Source organism: Octopus sinensis, linkage group LG10 (genome assembly GCF_006345805.1).
Source record: "Octopus sinensis linkage group LG10, ASM634580v1, whole genome shotgun sequence".
Classification (NCBI taxonomy): Eukaryota; Metazoa; Mollusca; class Cephalopoda; order Octopoda; family Octopodidae; genus Octopus; species Octopus sinensis.
Genome location: NC_043006.1, coordinates 2,678,337 through 2,690,563, shown reverse-complemented (window position 1 = coordinate 2,690,563; position 12,227 = coordinate 2,678,337). Strand labels below are relative to the sequence as shown.

Here is a 12,227-nt window from a genome sequence, read left to right as displayed (position 1 = left end):
TTCATTAGCATGTGGCCCAACCACCTCATTCCATTTCTTTTCACAACGGCCATCACTGCTACTGCCTCTATTGCCATCATTTCCTAAAATTCCCTATCAATTTCCCTCCCTCTCAGTGATACTCCACTCATCCACTACTTTTCCACTCACTTTTCCATTTTTGCCAGCCTTCTTTCACTCACATAAAACATGCAACATACACACCTTTCCCTTCAGTCCTAGCAACACTCCCCATCCTTCTTATCACATCACATCACTTGGTTCCTATTTCCAAATCTGGTCCACCTTCACTCAGTATTTCTCTCACACCCTTCATCTTTATACCATTTCCAAAATCCAGCTCAGCATTCCCTCCCTCTGAAGCTCACTCCTACACATCTTCCACTTAATGGTAGCTTCTTCATTACTTAAACCTCTCGTTCTGCTACATTTTCGACTTTACTCTCTTCACTGAGCACACAATGTGCATTTACTCTGACACCCTTCCTGCATTCCACTTTCCTATTCTTCCCACCTCATCGTAAGCTGTACAACTTCCTATCACCTTGATTTTTCTTATATCTTCATAGCTTTTGCCTTCATATATTTCCTCCACCTGTCCACCGTCTCCTGCAATCCATTCAAACTTTCTGCTTTTAAAACTTAGGTTGTCTGCACACAACAACACCCATGATAAACCTCTTTTTATGCTTTCTTCTCTGAGCCATAAAAATATAATAAAAACTATTAAAGTAATTTCAGTAATTTCATATTTATGCTTCAATATTGATAGATTTAGCAATTAATGCTACCAATAAACAATTTCTTGCATTGGCACAGTAACAATCAGAGAGAAAGGATATAATCAATTAACCCTTTTTACTTTGGAAATCAGATATATCCACTTAGAATTTTGTTCTATCTACAGAAAGTAGTTTTATACACCAATTTATCTTTTTTTGACGAATATCATGTTTGAAACTATTTTTTGTTGAGACATGTCGAGTTGGCAGAGAATTCCTATTCTATTGGGGGGGGGGCAGACATTTAGTATCTTTACTGGAATAACCATGAAATTTAATTTCACAGTTAAAAAGTTAAATTCCTGGTATACTATTGGTATTATTTTATTATTTCCAGAAGAATGACAACCAAAGTTAACCCAGAGCAAAATTTGAGCTCCGGATGTAAAGCTATGAAAACTGAATTCAATGTTTTTGCCACTAACTTTCAATATTTTTGCCTTTTAATGCTGATTTGATTTTATTGCAAACAAGGATTTACAAGGAGCAACAAGGATCCGATACATTTTTTTTTTTTTAGTAAAAATTAAGACAAAAGCAATTTTAACTGAAGGAAAGAATCATTACCTGAAAATATAATGCCTTGATTAGCAATTCATTAGGCCTTCATCGGTGGAAAAAACTCATCGATGATAAAGAAGAAATCTGGAAAACAAAAAATCAGAGAATGCAATTTTAAAAGTTTATAAATACAGTAAATTTAAGTCTGATTCAAAATGAAATATTTAATTAATAGTAATTCAGTTAAGTGCCAACTTTATTACTGATGATGTTTCAAACACACACACACACGTGCACACACACACACACATACATACACACACACACACACACTCACATGCACACATACACTACACTCAACACACACACACACACAGACATGCATGCATGCAACACACACTCACATATGTGCTGTATGATAATTGAAAATCGTAATTTCCTGCAATGTTAAAATAAACCAAACAACAAGGTGCTGACTGTTGCCTTCCTCAAGACAATCTCAGAGAGAAACACATAAGTTTCCATTACCTAACAATTAACACAATCATCCGGTTTAATAGTGTTGAATTTACAACAAAACTTGAATTAACTTTTGCAAATGAGTAAGGTGTGAAAAAAAAAAAATGTATATTTCATTGCAGAATACAAATATTTTATATCAGAATGTAAAATAACAACAAAATAGTAATAAGAAAAGTGGCAAAAATCCTTTGAAAATATAACAAATTTGGAATGAACAATTAAACAGCCAAACTTGAGTTATCAATTGAAGACCAACCATGACGTCATACTGCAATCAGAATTAGTGAAAATGTCTTGAAATGCCTGACACTACAAACAAAACATTTTAAACAAAATTCAAAACAGGAAAAAAAAAAAAGATTTAATTATCATTTGTATTCAATATTATGCAAGATGGTTTAATTCATATTTAAAATACATTTTAACAATAAGCATTCTTTTCTAACAGGTTATTAATGAAATAAAATAAAAAGTAAGAGAGAATAAGAATAACGTGTATGGTAATTCCTAAACAATAGGATGTATTATTGATAAAAAGAAGTCTTTGAAGAACAAAAGTATATCAATGTCTTTTGAAAACATAAACTCTCTTACCAGTTCCAAGCCAGTAAGAGACAATCAAACTCAGCCGAAAGAAGTAAACAAATTAGGTAAAAATCAACAGAGAATTAATTTCAAATTTCCTGACTTAGATAACTAAAGTGTAATGAGTCTAAAACTGAAAGATATCAGAATTCTTTCGAAACAAACAGAATTTGAAAGCCAAATGCAATATGGACAACCACAAGTTACCAAATGGAATCCATAGCTAACATCTGAAAATGCCTTAATTTCATTAATGTGCCTAAGTCCAAATACCTCAAGATTAATAAAATAAGCATGGTCTGAGGCCAGTTTAGATTATTATAATTTGTCACCTTATGGTGATTGTATGAAACTACAATTGTTTTTATTGCTCTTGAGGTGGTGGTTATGGGTTATTATTGTAACAATCATAGTAATAATAATAATAATAATAATAATATAATAATAATAATAATAATAATAATACGAAAAACTACACGTGCGAAATAATGTGACAACAGAAATAAACAGACCGGTACCCTACGAAAATGACGACCGTCAAAATAATGGGCCGGACGTTGTACCTCATGTCCCGCAAATAAAACCCAAAAGACGTAAATGGACACGTGAGGAATACATTTCTATCTTACACGCATACTACACAGCAGTACTCTACCCAAAAAATGAAAATACAACAACACATACATATAAAATATGGAAGGAAAATAATAGAGATATAGACTTGGACGCAGAACACTTTCCATACAATAACCATCAGAGCATCACAACAAATCACAGCACATACCCAAGGCACACAGAGCTGCGCTCGGTAGTGAAGTGAAAGCACGCTATAAAAATAAAACTACTGAATAATAATAATAATAATAATAATTATTATCATTATCATTATTATTATATTTGACTTTGAGGCAGCGAGCTGGCTGAACCATTAGCACACTGGATGAAATGCTTAGCGGGTATTTCACCTGTCGCTATATTTTCAGTTCAAATTCCGCCGAGGTGGACTTTGTCTTTCATCCTTCCAGGGTGAAATACTGGGGTCGGTGTAATTGACTGGTCCCCTCCCACCAAATTTCAAGACTTGTGCCTTTAGTAGAAAGGATTATTATATTTGACTGTCATAGATTGAGAAAACATCTTTTCTTGATTATCCCTTCAAAACACATTATGCTTTGTGGTATTTTGTTCATCTTTATGATCTGAGTTCAAATTCTGCTGAGGTCAAACTTTGCCTTTCATCTTTTTTGGGGGTCAATAAAATAAGTACCAATTGAGCATTGGGGGTCAATGTAATCAATTATCTCCCCCAACACATAAAATTATAAACTTTGTGTCTATGGCAGAAAGTATTATTATTATTATTATTATTATTATTATTATTATTATTATTATTATTATTATAATTAAGGCAGTGAGCTGGCAGAATCATTAGCACATCAGGTGAAATGCTTAGCATACTTTATCTGTCACTACATTCTGAGTTCAAATTCCGCTGAGGTTGACTTTGTCTTTCATCCTTTCGGGGTTGATAAGTTAAGTACCAGTTACGCACTGGGGTTGATGTAATCAACTCGTCCCCTTCCCCAAAATGGCTGCCCATGTGGTAACATTTGAAACCATTATTATTATTGTTGTTGTTATCATTATTGGTGATTTGACTCAGGTTCATTCTTATTCCTGGTAGAATTTATGTGGGTAGCAAGTTACTCCCTGTAACCTTAGGTTTCCACAAGCTATTATTATTATTATTATTATTATTATTATTATTATTATTATTATCATTATTATTAAGGTGGTGCACTGGCAGAATGCTTAGCAGTATTTCACCCGACACTACATTCAGAATTCAAATTTGCCTTTCATCCTTTTGGGGGTCAATAAATTAAGTACCAGTGAAACACTGGGGTCGATGTTATCAACTCAATCCCCATCCACAAGCTGCCCTTGTGGCAAAAATTTGAAATTATTATTATTATTATCAATTTATTTGTGTTTTAGCCTTAATGGACATGTTCTCTTTCATACTCACAGGGGCTTTGTTGCGTTTTGACTTTACATTTTCCAAAGGAATGGTTGTTCATATTTTTGTTGTGTCATGTAAGTGTATTAACAAGGATTGGGTGAGGATTTATCAAATCATTTTCTATGCTGTTTAAAAAAAGAATTTTTTAAAAGCTTGTTTTAAATATTTTTCATTTAACTAAAATAAAGAGATTCAACCTTCAAAACAGAGAGACAACACCCATAAAATCATAACCAAAAAATTAGACACAAAAGTTATGTAAACAGACATTTGTAGTTTAAAAATACACAGAACAAAAGAGAATGTTTGCTAATAAATACGTGATGCAGGCAGTAAGCTGGCAGAATTGTTGGCCCACCGGGCAAAATACTTAGCAGCATTTCGTCTGTCCTCACATTCTGAGTTCAAATTCCACCAAACTCAACTTTGCCTTTGACCTTTATGGGACTGATAAATTAAGTACCAGTTGGACACTGAGATTGATGCAATTGACTTACCCCTCCCTCAAAATCGCTGGCCTTGTGCCAAAATATGAAACCAATAAATACATCATGTATTATTATAGATACAGGTAGCATTTAGAAGAATCCTAATGGAGAAAATAACAACAAATTTTCTTTTCAATTCCATTACTGCCAACAAGGAAATGTTGAGGATGGATAAATTTCAGTTTTTGGAATTGTGTAAGAATGATGTCACTGGGGAATCTGTCTCCCTGCATGAAGAATTACACAGGAACAGACAAGAGGAAAGCTAATGTAGCTTTACTTTACAAAAGATGAGAGGGCAGGGCTTTCGTTAGCCCCTAAGGAGTTCAACTAAAACAGGTTCAAACCGCAATAAATGGGCCAGTGTAGCACAAAGGTGACAGTTATTGGTATTGGCAGTGACATTGGTCTCAAGCTCATCATCTTTGTAGGACAATAAGGGCCAAGGTGGTAAGGGCAGAGGTCACAAGAAATGACGTGTTCGGAAAGGGCCAGTGTGAACTTTGAAGTCCTAATGAACGTTAGAGACTACAAGGTTATTCCAGAGTTGCACAGGAATTAGCAACAGAATTTGCGTCAACATCAGCAGGTCCTGGAAATTGCTGTCCCCACAATATTGCCAGTCACTTACTGTCTCCCACACTACTTCCAGTCACATCATCAGTTGCAGTTCCAAAGATGGTTATGGTCGACTTGCCCCAGGACAAAAAGACAGTGACCAGGGCCCTTTCCCCGACTAACCACAACCAGTAGAGCTATGTCATCAAAAGCTACATTGAGGTTGATATGAAGAGCAAGTAGGGACGGCCTTCTGGCAGAGACTCAAAAGGAAAAAGAGAAAATAAAGGCTCCCCTAGAAAACAGCCCATTCTGAGTGAAAGCAAATGGAATATGCAAGGAAGAAAGACTTCCCAAAGGTAGGGTCCTTGCAGATATCTAAAACAACAGCACTTTCTATGGAACTTAATACAAGACCTCAGACGAATTGAGGAAACTGGTTGGCATTTTGGAGACTTTGCCTTTCATCTTTTTGAAGTTTGATGAAAAAAGTACCAATTGTACACTGGGGTCAATGTAATCAACTTAGCCCCTCCCCATAAATATCAGCTCCTTATGCCTCTAGAGGAAAGGATTATTATTGATTTGACTCAAGTTCGCTCTTACTCCTAATACAATATATGAGGGTAGTGGGTTACTACTAGTAACCATAGGTATCCACAAGCTTTCAGTAGTCTTCCAAGTGCTAAAGACCCTCCTTGTTGTTGTTGCTGCAGCTGCTACTACTACTACTACTACTACTACTACTACTACTACCATCATCATCATTATCATTATTATTATTATTATTATTATTATTATTATTATTATTATTAAAAGATTAGGTAAAGAAGAGTTTGCAAACTGAATTCTCAATACAATCTCAATTCTTGATGAAATTGGTCCAATACTGAAGATGGGTCAACTATCAATAAAAATCTTTCATGTTTCTTCCAGCAAGAAATACCAGCGATACGCACTGAGGGCAGAAAGCACTTCAGTTGGCTCTAATATTTGTCTTTTTTCTTTTTACTTGTTTCAGTCATTAGACTGTGGCCATGCTGGGGCACTGCTTTGAAGAGTTTCAGTAAAACTTATCAACCCCAGTACTTATTAGTATTTTGTAAAGCGGTCTCTTTTGTTAAACTGCTAAGTTACAGGAATGTAAATACAACAACACTGGTTGTCAAGCAGTGGTAGGGTACAAACACATACACAAAGAACAACACACACACACACATACGACGGGCTTCTTTCAGTTTCTGTCAAGCAAATCCACTCTCAAGGCTTTAGTCAGCATGAGGCTATAGTAGAAGACACTTGCCCAAGGTGTCATGCAGTGGTACTGAACCCGGAACCCTTTAATTGGAAAGCTAACGTCTTACCCCACAGCTACACCTATGCCTCTTGAATTTTTTTTTTTTTTAAATTGCATGCCTAAGAAAGAAGTTGTTATTACAAAAGCCATATTAAAGAAGCAGAAAAGCATGAGACCCGTATCCATGTGAAAAATTAAACTTTTGTACTTTAAGCAATGAATATATATTTATTTATGACAAGCCAATGACTGGACACAGTTTCTGGCGGAGGATGCTGATGTAATAATGCAACAACACTTGAGACATACTAAATACAGAATTCGAAAGGAGAAGCCTGAAAGTTCGGTGATGAACCGAAGATGAAGTATTTCAATTATCCTTATGGATGGAAGGCAGGAAAAGAAATCACAAGACACAGATTTTGGTGATTATGTCTGGATCACATGGAGCAGTAATTCAACTACAATGTTGCTCTTGATACAGTTGCAATATGACACTGGATCACTTAATGGAATGGTTTCCAAGATGAAATAGTAAAGAGAACACCAATTAAAAAAATTTTTCGAACAATTCTCAGCAGAGGCACAGGTGTGGCTATGTGGTAAGAAGCTTGCTTCCCAACCACATGGTTCCGGGTTCAGTCCCACTGTGTGGCACCTTGGACAAGTGCCTTCTACAATAGCCTCAGGCCAACCAAAGCCCTGTGAGTGGATTTGGGAGACAGAAACTGAAAGAAGCCCATCCTATATACAAATATATACACGTATGTGTGTGTGTGTGTGTGTGTTCGGGTGTGTGTCTTTGTGTTTGTTTGCCCCATTACCACCACTTGGCAACAAGTGGTGGTATGTTTACGTCCCCATAACTTAGCAGTTCGGGAAAAAAGACTAACAGAAAAAGTACCAAGCTTAAAAAAAAAAAGGAGAGAAATAAGTACTGGGGTTGACTCATTCAGCTAAAAATTCTACAAGGCAGTGCCCCAGCATGGCCACAGTCTAATGACTGAAACGAGTAAAACACAGAAAGAGAAAAAGAAAGAAAGACAGAAAGAGAAAAAGAAAGAGAGAGAGGGAAAAAGAAAGAAAGAAAGAGAGTAAGGGAAGAGAGCAGTTGTTAGTACTTTGGAGACAAATATTTAGAATGACTTACCAAAGCTATTAACTTTGTGGAACGCTGGTTGTGTGTTTATCTGTGTATGTAGATTATTATTGACTATTAAAATAAAATGGTCCAGAACTATTTTTTTTTAAACTGGAAGTTCAAATTCACTGTAGGCATTTCATTTGATTTGTGCACAGAGTGATCTCTTCTGTAGTATTGCTCTAGTTCAGTTGAGCTGTTGAGATTAGGCACCAGGTTTTTCTGAGAAAATGTCAAGAAGGCTAATCACTTACTAAGTACTCTAATCATTACAAGATCCTGTACTTGACAACATTTATCACATGTGTAGGGATAATTGTTGAACAGGAATTGTTGATTGTCCAGTGAAGGATATTCCAAATTATCTAAAGCTCTGTGCAGCCCTGTTTTAAGTTCAAACCCATTTGGAGTGACTTCTATTTTTTTTATTGAAGGGAGACAATAAAAAAATACAATTAATATGAATTGATTTTGTCAGTTAAGAAAAAAGGCTTTTATGCATTATCATCATCGCCATCACCACCACCACCACCACCACCACCACCACCACCACTATCACAACTACCACATCATCACCATCATCACCACCACCACCACCATTATTTTAACATCCACTTTTCCATGCTTGCATGGGTTGGACAGAGTTTACTGAAGCAGATTCTCCACAACTCTACCAGTCATCAACTCTTACTCGTTACCAAGTAAAGTAACATTTCCCCACAGCCAGACATGCTTTTTGCAGAATATTGGAATATTGGAAATGAATGACACTCATCTATAACAATAACTCGATGTTGAGAGAAGAAGACAAAATATTCACACACGTGCACACAATAATCATCATCATCATCATTATCATCATTGAACGTCTGTTGTCCCTGCTGGCATGGGTTGGGCAGTTTGAACAAGGCTGGCAAGCTGGAAGGTTGCACCAGACTCCAGCGTGATTTGGCATGGTTTCTATGGCTGGATGCCCTTCCTTATGCCAACCACTTTGAGAGTGTAAAGGGTATTTTTATGTGCCACCAGAACAGGTGCCAATTGCACGAACCCAGTATCTGCTACGACTGTGATTTTACTGGCCCTGATGGGTCTTCTTCTGAAGCATGGCATAATGCCAAGGCCTCAGCCATTCACCATTGCCTCTGTGGTGAAGCCCAACAACACTCAAAAGCAGGTTTTAATACACCACCAGCATCAGCCACTTGCTCATGTGTGTGTGTGTGTGTGTCACACACCACTATTTGGCAACTGCTGATGGTTTGTTTGCATCCTTGTAACCTAGAGGTTTGGTAAAAAAAAAGACTGATAGAAGAAGTACCAGATTTTTTAAAAAAAGCAAATAAGTACAGGAGTTCATTCATTTGACTAAAAATCCTTCCATGCCAGTCCCCCAGCATAGCTGCAGCCTAATGACTAAAATAAATAAAAGATAAAAGAAAAAAGACAAGCCAATTAAATGCCATTTGCCCATTCACTTCAATCAGATAATTAATAATTAATAAGACCCAAATAACATTTCTCTATCACAACAAGGAAGTACTTTATCTTTCCAATTTCCAAGTATTTTGGTGATGTGTTTCTCCCACTTACATATTTGGACATATTCCATTTTTTATTTCAAAATGAATCAACCAAACATCGTTAAAGTAATAATAACTAAAAAAAAAAATAATAATTAACCTAACAATAACTTTCCATGAATTGCAACATAAACGTATCATCCCTAAATGACAATGAGTCACTCTTGTAGCATAGTAAACCTAATCACAGCAGACTGGAGCTATTGGACCAAGTAATAATTTCAAAATACCAAGTGATTCCTTGCCGATAATTTACCTTCTTTATCTCCCTTTTAAATTACATCATTTTCTACACGACACCTTCACAACATCTGATTTTATAAACTGAAAAATAATGCATATAGGAATTCCTTACAACATGTTTTATATGAACCCTGCTTTTATTAATGTTGTGATTTGAAACCCATCATATTTCTTTCTGTTGTTATCCATTTTCAACCTGCAACAACACGACAATGTAGCCATACATACATGCACGCATGCACACACACACACACATACATACATACATACATACATACATACACACACGCATACACATACATATGTACATACATACATACACACACACACACACATATTATGTAATGCCACCAGGGAAAAGGCAAAAAATTTACTCTCAAAGTCACTCCTTTAAAGAACATAGGAGAATGGAATATTTTGTAATGGTAAAAAAACAACAGTAATCTACAGCAAGGCTGTGTTAAAGGAATATAAAATATGGAGGCATTAGCAAATGAAGCATTCATCTCATTATTTCCATCTAATAGGGAAGTTACGTTATAAGAAATACGAAAGCTTGGAACAGTTGTTTTTCCCTCGGATAAAATGCTAATACTGAAGCTACATCTAAAACTAATTTGAGAGTAGCTTATTCGTTAGTGAAAAAAAAAAATAAACCATTTACTGACGATGAATTAATTAAATTTTGGTCGATAGCAACAGCTGAAAAAGCTTCCATAGGAAAAATAGATGAATTCAAGAATATTAGTCTTTCTGCAAAAAAAAACAATAGCATTGTGAATCAAATACACAGAAAACAACATCCTGTACCAATTAAACAATGAAGTACAAGGTTTCCAGAGGCTTTCCCAAGCTCTTGACAAATCAGCAGTTATGTTGGACAATATGGTGTTGCTGGTCATTTGAGAAATTAATGCCAGCATTGATGGAACGGAACTAGCTTTGGTAGGCAGCTGCTTACAAGCACAAATGATGGAGAGATTTTCAAAGACATGCAGAAGATATTGATAACATACAGTCTGATTTGGATTTGTCTAAAGTGTATTAAAAATGATAGTGGGGGTAAAATTTATGGTATATATGAAAATATCTTGTTGGACAAGTCTATAAAATTTGTGACAGTACAGTGTGTCAAAATCTGTGGTATTTCACAATATTACTTATCAGCAGGAAATTTGTGAAAACCATTTCCATTTGTCATGTAGGATAGACCAAGTTGTATCAGCAGTGAATTTTATTAGCTTGCATGCATTTAATTATCATTGTTTTGAACATCTTTAGAAGAAACGGAAGCTGAATATAGCAACTTGTGACATGTTACTGTAAGATGGCTGAGTAGCAGTGGAGTTATCTCACAAGTTTTTGAACTTTAGATGATGACTGGCAATTTTTTAAATGAGAAAAAAAAAAAAACCCACACCCAAACTGCTTCTTGCAACAGTGAATAGCTATGGAAAGTAGTTTTCCTGGTTAACTTAATGATACATCTTAGATCTTAGTCCAATCTTGGATTATAATGGGATTCTAATTTTATACGTGACATATTACTCTGCAGTGAATACTTTCCAACATAAATTAACATTTTTTTTTACTCTCCAATAAAGATAAATGACTTCAACTAATTTCCCTGTTGTGAAAAATACAGCCAGGAAGCAAATTCTTCATCTCGTTTTGAATTTACTCAATCTGAAGCTAGTTTCAACAGAGTTTTTCAAAAATCAAAGAAAATGTGAAAAACATAAAATGTCCTTCAATAATCATTTGTGTACATTATTGAGGAACTTCCATTGGATCTTCAACTGAAAGTTATTGACTTGCAGCCAAATGGTGTGTTAAAAATAAAAGTATGCAAAAGAACCTTGCTAGGCTTTATAAATGCCTCCTACATGAAGGAAACATTCCTTTAAAATCCTTTGCTCATGGATGAGTTTCAGCATCTGGCACAACCTATTTATATGAAAGAGAAAGAAAACCCCACACTTTTTAAAGATGATGTGCAGCATTTAAACCAGCAGTATGAGGCCCAAATATTCCACCTGTCTTAAGTGTAAATTGGCCACATCTGGCCTTTTTATACCCCTCCTACAATGTCGTTTTAAAAATAAACAATCACATTGATGAAATCTCAAAGCTATGAGATAATGCATGATCAACACAAAACAATGTGAATAAACAAATGTTATACTTGACCGAGTAATCTGAATGCTAAAAAGTTAAACATATTTACAGGTAAGTGATACCTGATCATCACTTGCACTCAGTTTTGTTTACAGGAATCCCACAACCTGAACTATCATTTGACAATATTTTGTTCCCCTGACACACACTAAAATAAAAAGAAAGAAATCGTAGAGGATTTGTGAGGGGAGGGTCCTAGTGGGGGGAAGAGGTTTACATAGAAGTTTATGAAGGTATATATTCTTATGATGGAAAACAATAATGTATTAGAGCATACCACATAAAATGTTTTTTTTTTTTAATATGAACCATTTTTAAGATGTGAT

The 12,227-nt window shown here is 35.4% G+C and overlaps 1 protein-coding gene across 2 annotated transcripts in view; it reads right to left on the bottom strand.

Moving 5' to 3' along the window:
* Nucleotides 1-12,227, bottom strand: part of LOC115216435 — a 469,531-nt gene that overhangs the window by 335,979 nt on the left and 121,325 nt on the right. For both annotated transcript variants that reach the window (XM_036506255.1, XM_036506257.1), the window contains exon 2: nt 1,350-1,427. The gene's annotated coding sequence lies outside the window, so the exon portion shown is untranslated. The remainder of the gene's footprint in view (nt 1-1,349; nt 1,428-12,227) is intronic.